The sequence below is a fragment of the Gracilinanus agilis genome, chromosome 2, assembly GCF_016433145.1.
Source record: "Gracilinanus agilis isolate LMUSP501 chromosome 2, AgileGrace, whole genome shotgun sequence".
NCBI classification, from domain to species: Eukaryota; Metazoa; Chordata; class Mammalia; order Didelphimorphia; family Didelphidae; genus Gracilinanus; species Gracilinanus agilis.
In genome coordinates this window covers 625097854-625110222 of record NC_058131.1, presented here as the reverse complement: position 1 = coordinate 625110222, position 12369 = coordinate 625097854, and the positions used below count along the sequence as shown (strand labels likewise).

Genomic DNA, 12369 nt, shown 5'->3' with positions numbered 1-12369 from the left:
GCTTCAACACTTGAAGGTTTTATGATTTTATTTCAGATATTCCACCTCTACAGATTTTAGTCCTATCTTATTCCAAATTCTACCTTGTTTGATAACTACGGTCAAATATCTATCTACTGATGGAGGTAGCTGGGTAGCTCAGTGGATTGAGAGTCAGGCCTAGAGACGGGAGGTCCTAGGTTCAAACCTGGCCTCAGACACTTCCCAGCTGTGTGACCCTGGGCAAGTCACTTGACCCCCATTGCCCACCCTTACCACTCTTCTACCTAGGAGCCAATACTCAGAAGTTAAGGGTTTAAAAAAAATTTATCTACTGATAAACCATCTTGAACTGTGGCACCTAGAAGCAGACACACAGGTCTTCTGCTCAAAGTCTGAAAGAATCCTACCATAACTTGTCGTGACTTGTCCTGGTCTTTGGGAATCCAGACTAAGTTCCATACCACTAGGAGGCACTATGGTACAATGTGCTAAGAGTACTTGGCTTTTAGTTTTTAGGTTTTTTTTTTTTTTTTTTTTTAAACCCTTGTACTTCGGTGTATTGTCTTATAGATGGAAGATTGGTAAGGGTGGGCAATGGGGGTCAAGTGACTTGCCCAGGGTAACACAGCTGGGAAGTGGCTGAGGCCGGGTTTGAACCTAGGACCTCCTGTCTCTAGGCCTGACTCTCACTCCACTGAGCTACCCAGCTGCCCCCGAGTACTTGGCTTTTAAATCACAGGATTTGACTTTGGATAGAATGTTTAATCTTGCTTATTGATCTGTAAAACGAAGCAGCAGGGGTAGATCTCTCAAGTCCTAATCAAGTGTGTGACCCTAAATGAGGAGAAAGCTAGACACAAAAACCAAGAACAATTTCCTCTTTCCTTTGTTTCATCCCTCAAATTAGGGGCTTCCTCGACTCTTCAATAAATCCTTCTTCCTTTACTAGTTAAATTGAGGGCAGACCAGGTTATTTTTAGGGAATGCCCTGAGCTAAAAAAAAGAAAGAAAAGAAGCAATTCTGGGAGAAGAGCAGGGGTGGACTTTAATAAAAAAAAAAAAAAAATCGATAGTTCTTTCAATTCTCCATTCCAATAAACCAACAAGATTAAAGCAGACCTGGGTGTGTTCGTGTTGGTAATGCTTTATAAAGGAATTCTGTAGAATAGAGGCATAAAAATGTGCCAGTGGGAACCTTCCATATTGAATCTCATATAGGCTTACAGGCTGAGTTACAGCTGTGTAGTTTTGGGAAATCACTTTACCCCAGAAGGAAGCAACTTCCTGGGAAAGAAACGCCAGCTTTGGAGTCAGAAGCCCTAGATGGGATCTGCCACCTAAATTATTTAAGCTTGTGTAAAATGGCAATGCTGACCTCTCTCTCTTGGTGTTCCTCCTGTCTATTTCTTCTTAGTCTCCTTCAACAAAACAGCATTATCCAGTTCTTTTGTGCCTTCTATCTCCTCAACCCTCAATTCCAAACAGCACCCCAAGAGAGTAAGATGGTGGATCTCATATCTGTGCCAACCCATCTCCTCTATCCCCTTTTCTTCACCATCAAATCACCTTATCATCCTAGCACAGACCCTGGTCACAGCTAACCTCTGACTATGCAGTAGCTTCATACCCTTCCTTCTCCAATTCATCCTTCCACTCAGTTGTTGGAATGCTATTCCCAAATGATGAACAGGATGACATCAGCAAGAGCTGGAAGGACTTAGATGAACTGATGCAGACTGAAATAAGCAGAATCAGGAGAACATGGCACACCATCACAGAAATCCTGTACCATGATCAACTGTGAAAGACTTGGCTACTCTCAGCAATTCAACGATCCAAGACCATTCTGAGGGGCTTAGAACAAAGAATGCTCTTCATTCCCCGAGAAAGAACTGTTGGAGTTGGAATGCAGATGAAAGCATAAGAAATTTCATTTCTATTTGGGTTTTTGTTTCGGGGTTTTGGTTTTATATGATTATTCACTTATAAAAATGCAAAGTATGGAAATATGCCTTGCATGATGGTACATGTATGACCCAGATCAAATTGCTTGCCAGTTCCAGAAGGAGGGAAGGAAGGGAAGACAAGTTGGAACATTTAACTTCAGAAAACTTGTGTGGAAATCTGTTGTTACATGTAATTGGTTAAATAAATTACCAAAAAAAGAAACCAACCCAATCTTCCCATCTACCCATACCATATATATGTGTGTATTTATGTAGTCCCTCCTAAATCGCTGCCTCAGCATGGCACAAGAGCCTCCTCCATAGCTCAATGAAACTATGAATAATACCCTGCAGTTATCCAAAGTAATAGTGGAGAGTTCAGATAAAAGGTGAGGAGGAGGAGAAAGTGGTAAACCACTCTAACATCTTTGCTAATAAAACTCCAAGAAGAGTATAAATTGCAGGGACATGCCAGCCCACATTGGTAGAGTTTCCTTAAAAAAGAATTCCCTGATAGATGAAATCCCAGGTCCAGGCTGTCCCCACTTCTTCTTGTCCAGTCTCTGTGTTCTTGTAGGGGGCAAAGGGGGAGTGGTCTTTCCCTCCCCAGTACATAGTTTGATGCCTGGCTTAGTTCAAAGCAAATACTTATAAGAGTTTTAAAAAATTGAATGAAGAAAAAGAATTCAAACAGATCCTTTCATTCTAAATCCAATATTTTTGCCATATCTATGAAATTCAGTCCTAAAAATTCTAAGGCCTGTTGTGTGTCAGTTTTCTCTTCTGTAAGATGGTGAAGACAAATCATTTGTGAAGGCTGAGTGGGAAGGGGACTATATTTCTTATTATTTGTATAAATTTACTAGTTGTGTGATCCTAGATAAGTTACTTAACCCTATTTGCCTCCATTTCCTCATCTGTAAAATGCGTTGGAGAAGGAAATGGCAAACCACACCAGTGTCTTTGCCAAGAAAACCCCAAATGAGGTCTCAAAGAGTCAGACAAAACTGGAATGATCGAACAGCAAAATAGAGGGCAATTCAGTGCCTTTCTACCTGAGTTTTCTCATTTATGAGAAATAAGGAGGTGGATCTTCCCAAGGTGCAAGTTTCTTCCCAGCTCTGAATCTTTTCTCCTGAGATCTCTAACATCCCTTCCAGTTTAAAGTTTCAATATCAAAGCCACACCAGCCCAAACCCTCCACAACCCAAGAATATTCCAAAGCCAACCAGCAAGTATTAACTCTATCAGACAGGTTAACTCCTCTCCCTCCAGCCAAACTGCCTCAGAAAAGAGAATGAAGGCCCGCGAGTGAGACCGAGAAGAGGTCGCCACCTTAGGAAAGGGTGGCTGGGCACGAAAGAAGGGTAGTTCGGGGTGGGAGACGACAACGAAGATGTAGGGACCGACGGGCAAGGAGGTCGGCCCAGCAGAGAGAAGAGAAAGTCGGGGGGCGGGGAAGGGGCAGCCAGGGTTACCGTGTCCACCGTGGATCCCGGAGGAGGAGGGAAACCCTGCAGACAGACACGTCTCCACGGCCAGCCGGCTCGGGGTATGCTTGCGCCCTAGGCGCGAAAACGAAAATAAGCAGAGGGGCGGAGCCGAAGTCGGCGGGGGTGGGGGTTGGGATCCTGCACCCCAAAGGCCCGAGCCCTGGCCCCGCCTCGTCCGTGCGTGGCCCCAGGGCTGCCGCAGCGGGGGCAGTCTCAGCCCCGGGGCGTGGAAGGGCGGAGCAAACGCGCCGCAGCTAGGACTTTAACTTTGTGGCGCTATGGACACCGCCCCTATCCCGTGCGCGCGGGGAGGTGCCAGCTCCAGTAGCCCCGCAGCCGTTCCGGGTTCTGGAGCTCCGCTATCGGGGAGGAGCCTACCTAATTTCCTTGCTTTCCTGTTACCCTTTGGATTCCCGAAAGAGGCGAAGCTCCTCTTAATCTCCTGAATTAATCACCTTTGGATTCTAGAGCCGGGTGTTCGTTGAGTTTTATAGACTGTTAAGAGCAGGAACCTAGGTCCTCCTGGCAGTGCCCTTTAATCTCCGATCCCTCGCACCCCTCAGCCAGGAAAGCAACCCAATTAAATTCCATCCAGTACACGTTTATAGGTGTACGAAGGTGAAGACCCAGGCTCAGCCCTTCTGGGACTTGTAGCTTTCTGCCTACACCCACACAGATGTAGAATAAAATTTAAAATACGAGAAAGTGAAAGAAGGAAAAATAAACGAGGAAATTAAATCCTTGAAAGGAAAATCTATTTTCAACTGGAGGGATTTTGGAAGGGTCGATGAAAGATCTCTGAATTTCGAGTCGAGGCTACTAGTTAACAAATATTGATTAAGTACCCACCATGTGCCTGGTACTGTCTTAAACGCTGGGAATACATGGAAAGTCAAAAAGAAAGAGTCTGTCCCAAGGAATTTATATTCAAAAAAGGGGAGGGTAAAGTAAAAAAACTAGGTAGGTAAGAAGTATAAACAGACTAGGGGGATTTATATGCTCATTTGAGGGATATCTAGCCTAATCTCATTTAAAAGACAAAGAAACTGGCTCTGACTCATTGCCATTGGCGCTAGTGCCCCTCTCTTCATGGTAAATTCAGCACTCTGCTTTGGATCTGTACTGGCAGCAGAGATGAGGATGGGGAAAGCCATCATCGCCTCAGTCCAGAACCTTGAGATCAATTACACAGAGGCAGGAGAGCATAGGAAAATGGCAGGGAAAAAAAAATCCGATTTGACTTAATTGGAATATAAAAAGCGGAGGTCTAGAGTTGGAAAGGCAACTTGGAGGGAGATTTAAGTGAAAAGAGGAATTGCACATCTTTTTTACCACCTTCTCTGCCTGGTCAAAATAGGCTTTCACTTCAAGCATTCACTTGAGACATCATTGAGTTCTCAGAAGTATTTGGATTTTATCAAGGATTGGAGCTTCCTCCTGCCCCTCCAGCTCTTATCCATGCCCCATAAGGCTCATCTATACTTCCATTTCTATCAGCAACCTGCGCTCCTCCTTGTTTGGCATCATTCTAGGCAATGGGGCTTTTCTTGACCACTGCAATATTCTACATATGCCTTCCTGCCCTTATGCCAACAAAAGAGACTGAAGAATCAAGAAAATTGAGGGCTACCAGTTCCTGTGGTCAGATACCTGGGACTTCTCATATTTGCTGAAGTATTCATTTGACATCCATTTATTGTGCACTTGTATATAATGCACATACATAGCACAGGGTTAAAGATTCTCAACTTGAATAATTAAGAGTTGGTGGATTCTGATATACAGGATGTCCCAAAGTCAGTTTTATATGGTACTATGGAAAGAGTGCTGAACTTTAGACTCACAGGACAGGAGTTCTAAATCTATCTCTACTACTTACAGGTTAGATGACCTTGGGCAAGTTCTTGAACTTCTCTGGACTTCAGTGTCCTCATCTATAAAATTTGAAGTTGGAATAGTTGGCATCTATTGCTCCTCAGGCTGTGGATCCCATCATCCTTAAGGTCTACCTTCAGGAATATGCTAGAATGAGCTCAACTTGGTATCCACTCATTGTGAAATTTTCAATATGAGTATTTATACTTTGGAAATGGGCGGACAAAATCAGGGCTTGATTTATTGTTGGTTGTCTAGATTGGATAAAATATTAGTAATACAGTTTAAAATTAGAAGTATGTCATGAGTACAATTTTTTTTGGAGATCCAGTTGTTAAAGATTTACCAGCATACCGTTGTTAGGGGAAAGAGAGGAAGAGAGGGAAGGAAGGAGAGAAAGAAGGAAGGAATAAAGGAAGGAAGGAAGAGAAGGAAAAAAAGGAAGGTAATAGGAAATGTTTTTTGCAAGAATTAAGTTTCAGTGATATTATAAATAAATTAGATGAATGTAGAATAGTATGCCTGTCAAATCTATGAGAAAGGGAAGAATTTAAGACCAAGCAAGAGATAAAGAACATTTCAAGATGTAAAATGAGTAATTTTGATTATATTAAATTAAAAAGATTTTGTACAAACAAAACCAATGAGACCAAAATTAGAAGGGAAGCAACAAACTGGGGAAAAAAATCTCTGACAAAGGTTTAGTTTCCCAAATATATGAGGAACTAAGTCAAATTTACAAGAAATCAAGTCATTCTCCAGTTGACAAATAGTTAAGGGATATGAATAGGCAGTTTTCAGATGAGTTTTCAGACGAAGAAATCAAAATAATCAATAATCATATGAAAAAGTGTTCTAAATCCCTCCTGATTAGAGAAATGCAAATCAAAACAACTATGAGGTACCACCTTACATCTAGCAAATTAACCGATATGACAGTAAAGGAAAATAATAATTGTTGGAGGGGATGTGGCAAAATTGGGACACTAATTCATTGCTGGAGGACTTTTGAAGTGATATGACTATTCTGGAAGGCAATTCGGAATTATGCCCAAAAGACTCTAAAAGAATACATGCCTTTCATCCATCAATACTACACTACATTTGTATCCCAAAGAAATTTAAAAAAAGAGAAAAGATCAGTTGGTACAAAAATATTTATAGCTGCACTTTTTGTGGTGGCAAAAATTTGGAAAATGAGGGGATGTCCCTCAACTGGGGAATGGCTGAACAAATTCTGGTATATGGTGGTGATGGAATACTATTGTGTTATTAGGATCCCTTGATTTCTATAAAACTGGAAGAGCAGAACCAGAAGAACATTATACACAGTAACTGAAACATTGTTAAGAGGAGAGTTCCGGAGGTGGAGCCAAAATGGCAGAGTAAACCTTAGCAGCTCTGTGCCACTATGAGAATCATCTCTGACCAAGATTAAAATATCACCACAAAATGAATACAGAACTGGAAGAACCAACAAAGAGACAAGGTAAAACAACTTTCAAGAAAATAAAAACCCAAAAGGTATGCAACAAACATCTGGGGCACTGGGGTGAGAGGAGAGCAGACCCAGCAAGAAGCTGTCACAAGGAGGGAAGAGAAAGCCAAGAGCAAGCCACACACCCTGACCCCACATCTGCTGTCCAAGGTTTGGGAACCTATGCCTGAGCCAACATTCAGATCTTGAGACCCTGCCTGAATAAGTAGAGGTACAAGCCAACCCAAACTCCTTGAAATTTCACACCAGTGGAGAAATCTGGGGCCCCAGCCCAGAGAATTCTAATCTGGTCTTGGTACAACTTAATTCACACTTTTGGGGTGGATGATAGTACTAAATACTAAGTACTGATCTTTTTACCTAAAGCTCAGGGTGGAGCTCCAACACAGGACAATTAAGGGTGTGCCTGATTAAATCAAATACACTGTGAGACCAAAAATTTGAGACTAAGCCTGAGGCTAGAATTTGACCAGTCCCTGAACTGATCAAGATCAGAGATTCAAAGCTTACACCTAATCCTGAGGCAAGTCTTTAAGCTATCAGTATCACAAGTGCCAACTACTGAACCAGCAGGGGAAGTGGGTTCTCAGAGTTCTCAGACCTCAGACCATCACATAATCCCCCCAAGCCTACCTACAATTAGATAAGAAAAATTAACAAACAACAAAAAAGCACCTAACTCTAAAGAATTATAATGGAGACAAAGAGCAAGGTACAGACACAGAAGGGGACAGTGAAAGCAAAGAAAGTACACCCAAAGTTCAAAAGAAAAATATGGATTAAACACAGATTCTGGAAGAACTCAAAAAAGACTTCAAAAACCAATTAAGAAAAACAGAGAAAAAGTGAGAAAGAGACATGAAAATGATGCATTGAGAAATGGGCCAATTGATAAAGGAGAACCAAAAACTGATGGAGGAAAATCAGGTCTTAAAAATCAGAATTGATCATCTAGAAACTAATTATTTCATGAGAAATCAAGAAATAATAATGCAAAATCAAAGAAATGAAAAAAATAGAAATAGAAAACATGAAATGTCTTACTGAAAAAAGAACTGACCTAGAAAATAGATCTAGTAGAGACAATTTGAGAATTATTGGACTACCTGAAAGCCATGATCAAGAAAACCCTTGGATATCACATTATAAGAAATTATCAAAGATAACTACCCAGAGATCCTCAAACAAAAAAATTAAATTGAAATTGAAAGAATTTACAGATCACCTCCAGAAAGAAATCCTCAAATGACAACTTTCAGGAATATAATAGCTAAATTCAAGAGCCAACAAGTCAAGGAAAAAATACTTCAAGCAGTCAGAAAGAAACCGTTCAAATACCATGGAGCTACAATCAGGATCACACAGGACTGAGAAGCTTCTACATTAAAGGACTGAAATAAATGGGATATGATATTCAGGAAGGCAAAAGATCTGGGTCTACAACCCAGAGTCACCTCTCTGGCAAAACTGAATATATTCTTTCAGGGTTAAAAAGGGACATTCAATAAGATAGAATATTTCCAAGCTTTCCTGAGGAATAAGCCAGACCTAAACAAAAAATACGAAGTCCAAACATGAGATTTAAGAGAATTCCAAAAAGGTAAATAAGATAGAGATAATTTAAGGGACTTATTAAGGTCCAAATGTTTATAGTCTACATGGAAAAAGGATTTCTGTAATTGTCAAAAATTACCCTTAGTAGCAGAGAAGATAGAAAGAATTTATTCAGCAAGAGGGTGGAGAAGTAAGCTGATTATGATGATATGATATATGTGTAAATATGATGATATGGAATGATATGTATGTATGATATGAATGATTATATAAAATAATCAACCAAGGGCTGAAAGAGAGGGTTGCACTGAGAGAAAAAGGAAGGAAGAGATAGAATGTGGTAAATTATATAACATAAAGAGGTGTGAAAAATTATTATAGAGAGAGGAGGATAAGGGTGGTGACAGGCAAAGCTTAAACTTTATTCTCATCATAAAGGGGTCAGAAAGGGTAAAACAAGTATGCTTGGTGGGGAATAGAATTTCTTTTTACCCTTCTAAATGGGGCATAAAATTCTATCTTACCCCACAGAGAAGTAGAGAGGAATAAGACAAGGGAAGAAGGAGGTAATTAGAGGGAGGATGAAATGGTATGGGATGATAAAAAGAAAAATACTGGTGAGGAGGAACAGAAAGAAAGGGCATAGAGCAGGATGTAAAGGGGATAATACGAGGAGAACAATATAAGTTAGTAATCATAACATTGAATGTGAATGGGAGGAACTCACCCATTAAAAGGAAACAGATAGCTGAGTGGATTAAAAATCAGTATCCTACTATATGTTATTTACAAGAAGCTCATATGAGACAGGGTGACACACATGGATTGAAGGTAAAAGGCACGAGCAGAATTTATTATGCAGGAATAACAATCATGATACCAGACAAAGTTAAAGTATAAATTATAAAAGTATAAAGTATAAATTGATCTGATTAAAAAAAATAAGAGGGGGCAGCTGGGTAGCTCAGTGGATTGAGAGCCAGGCCTAGAGACAGGAGGTCCTAGGTTCAAATCCGGCCTCAGACACTTCCCAGCTGTGTGACCCTGGTCAAGTCATTTGACCCCCATTGCCTACCCTTAACAATCTTCCACCTATAAGTCAATACACAGAAGTTAAGGGTTTAAAATTTAAAAAAAAAAAAAGATAAGGAAGAAAATTACATTTTGTTAAAGGGTACTATAAATAAAGAAGTATTACTAAATATTTATGCACCTAATCACATAGCATCCAATTTCTAAAGGAAAAATTAAAGGACCTCAAGGAGGTAATAGATAGTAAGATCAGATTAGTGGGGGATCTCAACCTTCCCCTTTCACAACTGGGTAAATCTAACCAAAAAATAAATAAGAAAGAAGTAAAGGAATTGAATGAAATGCTAGAAAAATTAGAGTTAATAGATATCTGGAGAAAACTGAATAGGAATAAAAAGGAAGCTATCTTCTTCTAAGCAGTACATGGTACATATACAAAGATCAACCATCTACTAGGGCATAGAAATATTGCGAACAAATGCAGAAAAGCAGAAATAATAAATGCAACTTTTTCAGTCATGATGCAATAACAGTTATACTTAACAAGGATCCATGGAAAGGGAAATTTAAAATTAATTGCAAACTAAATAATCTAGTTATTCAAAACTGGGAAGTCATAAAAGAAATCTTAGAAACAATTATGGACTTCATTAAAGAGAATGACAATGAGGAGACATCATATTAAAAACAGCCAAAGCAGGATTGAGGGGAAAATTTATATCTCTAAGTGCCTATAGCAACAAAATCGAGAGGGAGGAGGTCAATTAATTTGGCTTGCAACTTAAAAAATTAGACAAAGAACAAATTAAAAATCTGAGATAAAAACATTGTGGGACAATCAAAGGTAATAGACGTTGCTACTAATAGCAATGCAATGATTCAGGACAATTCTAAGAGACTTATGAAAAAGAATGCTATCCATATCTAGAGAGAGAACTGTGGGAATAGAAATGCAGAAGAAAAACATGATTTATCACCTGTTTATATAGGTATATGATTAGGGGTTTGGGTTTTAAAAGATTACTCTTTTACAAAAATGAATAGTATGGAAGTGAGTTTTGAGTGATAATACATGTATAACCCAGTGGAATTGTTTATCAGCTCCAGGAGTGGAGAAGAAAAAGGGGAGGGAGAGAACATCAATCATGTAGTCATGGAAAAATATTTTAAAAATAAAATAATATTAAAAAAATAAGTGTTTCTACTTTTTTTTTCTCTTTCTCTCTTCTTAAGCTCTTATACACCAGCTTGACCCCATTATTCCATTGAAATTACTTTCTCCAAAGTTACTAGTGGTCTCCTAATTACCAAATTCAATGGCCTTTTCTCAATCCTTATTCTTCTCAATCTCCTTGGATCCTTTGACATGACTGATCACTCTTTCTTCCTTGATACTTTCTATTCTCTCAGTTTTGGGGGATGCAAGTCTTCCCTAGCTTCCCTCCTACCTATTTTACTCTTCCTTCTCTGTCTCCTTTGCTGGATACTCCTTCAGATCATATTCTCTACTTGTAGGTGTTATTCAGAGTTTGGTCCTGGGTCCTCTTCTCTTCTCCCTCCATATTATTTTACTTGATGATCTCATCAAATCTCATGGATTTAATTTTCATCTCTATGCTGATGATTCTCAAATTTACCTATTCTGCCCTAAGCTCTCTACTCCAAACTTGAATCTGCAACTGCCTTTCCAACATTTTGCATTGGATTTTCCAATAGACATCTTAAAATCAATGTCTCTGAAACAGAATTCATTATCTTTTCCTGCAAACCTTCCCTATTCTCTACCTTTCCTATTTCTGTAGAGAGTAAAATAGCCCTCCCAGTTCTAGGTTCACAATCTAGGACTCTTAATTATCTTTACCTCCCCCACCCCATATTGAATCTGTTGCCAAGGCCTACTTATTTTACCTTTGTAGCATCTCTTGAATATGCTCCTCTTCTCTTCTCCAAGACTGCTACCGTTGGTGTTGGCCCTCATGGCCTCACAACTGGACTATTGAAAGGGCCTACTGGTGGATCTGCTTTACTCAAGTTTCTCCCCAATTCAATCCATCCTCCACTGAACTTCCTAAAGCACAGGCCTGATCATGTCTGCTTCTTATTCAGTAAACTTTAGTGGATCCCCATTGCCTCTAGGATCAGATACAAAATCCCGTTTGGCATTTAAATGCCTTTATAACCTAGCTTCCTTGTACCTTTCCAGTCTTCTTATACTCCCTACCTCTCACAAACTCTTTAATACTGGCTTCCTTGGTGTTCTACAATCAATCCATTCCATCTCTGGGATCCTAGTATTTCTCTGTCTGGTCTTCAGACCTGGAATGGTCTCCCTCCTTGACTCTGTCTACTGGTATTTCTGGCATTCTTGACATTCCAACTAAAATTCTACCTTCTATAGAAGCCCTTTCCGATCCCTCAATTTTAGTGCCTACTCTCTGTTATTTCCTATTTATACAGTGCATAGCTTACTTTGCATATTTTTGTTTGTTGTCTTTCTCCAAATAGATTGTTGACCTTTTTAACAGGTTTTTTTTCTTTCTTTCTTTTTTTTTTTTTTTTTTTTTTGTATCCCTAGGGCTTAAGGACTGTGAGGCAGCCTACTGGATAGAGTCTGAAAGCCTACGGTCAGAAAGACTCATCTTCCTAAATTCAAATCTGGCCTCAGACTCTTACTAGCTATGTGATCCTGGAAAAGTCACTAAACTGTGTTTGCCTCAGTTTTTTCATCTATAAAATAAGCTGGAAAAGGAAATGGCAAACAACTCCAGTATCTACCAAGAAAATCCCAACTGGAGTCAGGAGAAGTCGGACATGATTAAAACTTACTGAATGATAATAACAAGGGCTTAGGAAGAGAGTAGACATTTAAATGTTTATTGACTATAAGTGGGAATAGTTTAAAAACAAGAATGAAGTCATTTGACTTACTTACAGGTAGAATTTAGAGTTGAGCTGTCCTCACTTCCTTCTTACACTTCCTTCTGGAATG

The 12369-nt window shown here is 39.5% G+C and overlaps 1 protein-coding gene across 1 annotated transcript in view; it reads right to left on the bottom strand.

Moving 5' to 3' along the window:
* The window catches only part of CASP7 (caspase 7), a 59889-nt gene extending 56417 nt beyond the window's left edge, over window positions 1–3472 (bottom strand). The window contains exon 1 of the mRNA XM_044665595.1: window positions 3407–3472. The gene's annotated coding sequence lies outside the window, so the exon portion shown is untranslated. The remainder of the gene's footprint in view (window positions 1–3406) is intronic.
* Between the last annotated feature and the right edge of the window lie 8897 nt (window positions 3473–12369).